Source organism: Carassius auratus, chromosome 18 (assembly GCF_003368295.1).
Source record: "Carassius auratus strain Wakin chromosome 18, ASM336829v1, whole genome shotgun sequence".
Lineage (NCBI taxonomy): Eukaryota > Metazoa > Chordata > Actinopteri > Cypriniformes > Cyprinidae > Carassius > Carassius auratus.
This window is the reverse complement of record NC_039260.1, coordinates 4,868,765-4,870,931: the sequence shown is the minus strand read 5'-3', so window position 1 is coordinate 4,870,931 and position 2,167 is coordinate 4,868,765.

Below are 2,167 nucleotides of genomic sequence, written 5' to 3'. Positions count from 1 at the left end.
TGAGTTCTGAAGAATCACGTGACATTGAAGACGGGAGTAATGGCTGCTGACAATTCAGCTTTGCCATCACAGGAATACATTTCATTTATATATGCAAATAGAAAACACTTCTTTTAAATTGTAATCATATTTCACAAAAATAATGGCAACAATATCTGACTTATTGTCTGCTGTATATCCTGAGAGCAAAACACTGGTGCCAGATGCCACTAGATCTGCTCTATGAGCTGAGCTCCTCGTCCTTGTGTGAAGAGCTCTTGTCATATGTGATCCAGCTGAGCTGTGTAGCTTGTATTTAGCTCATCTGTCCACCTTCAATTTTAGCATTGCCACCCCTGCAGGGTACTGGCTGCTGTCCCTGAGCTCAGACCGATGATTAAAACCCAGCCAAGGCCAAAACGACTCACACTACAAAGCCTCAGCACACAGCGTCAACCGTCGCACGGAACGGAGAGAGAGATCAAAGTACATCACTCTTTTCCACTGCTGGCTGGCTGGAAACATAAATTGCTTGGGTTTAACAAAGAGAGAGAGAGAGAGAGAGAGAGAGAGAGAGAGAGAGAGAGAGAGAGAGAGAGAGAGAGAGAGAGAGAGAGAGAGAGAGGAACCAAGCTGTTCAAAACTAATCATTCAGATACCTTTATTACATTAGCGGATAAGTTAGAACCGTCTCATCATTGGTGTGGCATCATCGCCACCCAGCGGTCGCAGACTGACACTACACCATCTGACGGACACTACACCGGTTTGTCCAGCCGTTCCGTTAATTAGCTTAGCCGCTTTCCCTGCAGTGTCCGGCTCCGAAGGCCTGTAAAGCCCCAGGTTAATTCGGGAAAACGGGCTTGGATGTGCTAAACACACACCTCTCTAATCTATCGCAGCTTCCCTGTGGAGAAGATCTTCCCGAAAGCCACTTTCCACCTAAACCGACCCGTCCCTCTCCATAAAACCGGTGCTTAACACCCTCGCTTTATGAGCAAACAGGCTGAGGAAACAGGTCAGCGCTTTTAAAAGTGTTTTTATTCGACCCCCGGGTGCTGTTGGCGTTAACTCTTGAGGAAATGGTACATTCAGCACCTCAAAATAAAACCCTAAAATAAGCCCTTCCCTGTAATTGTGGTTCTGTGTTCTTCTTTGCCTGCAAGCAGAACGTCTGAAGTTTTAAAATTAACCGATAAACAACATTTATCACAATGCATCATATCACTAATTTGTTTGTTTGCACACACTTGCGTGGGTAGTAAAGGGAATATGAATGGATTCTGTTCATGTGTTTTACTGAAACAATCACATTTTGGCTTCAGACCAGGATGCTCAAGTGAAAGGAGGCATTTATCTTTATAGAAACGCAATCTGCTTTAGTATAAAAATAAAATATATAATATAAAATAAAAAGTGTCGTTGAATTCTTAAACTCCAAATGAAAAATGATAAGTATAAGTCCAAATGCCTAGCCTACCCAGGGTATCTGCTAGGCTGGTTTTAGCTGTAATTCTTCAGCAGGGGAAACTTTGAAACTCAAAATTAAACTCGATTTTTACATTTTCTTAAAGAAAAATAAATAAATAAGGAACTCACAACCATGATGCAATTGCCAGGGTATTGCTATATGGTTGCTTAATTATTCTAAATGGTTACTGTGTGTGTTTGGCTTTAGTTATCTACTTGTCCAAGTCAAAAAAAAAGTCTCTGTAATATTCTTGTTCTTGGGATTTCATTAACAAGTCACACTGTGAGGTATAATTCTGATTACGCATTATGAAGCACCACAGGAAACGTAACCAGATCACGCAGAGTTAAAGAACATTTTTAGAGTCCTTCTTATCTCACTGAAGATAACCCTCCAGAAGAGGGCAGCAGAATTACACATTGATGTGAAAGTAAATGGACAAAGAGAGAGGGTCAGCACAGCCTCTTAAAATACTTTTCTATGTGACAAAGGATTTGAATCTTTGCATTTGTGTAATGTAAAGGGGGATCCAAAAAACTCAAGGGTAAAACAAATCTCAATTCGGTGTGCTTTACCCCAGGCTGCTCTGGACCATCTGTGGATTCAGTATACTATAAAATGGTTTTGATGACGGGGATCTGCTAAATGATGAAAATCTCATATCTAAAGCACTTGGGAGACATACACAAACATTTCTGTCTATCAAGTCAGCAAGAT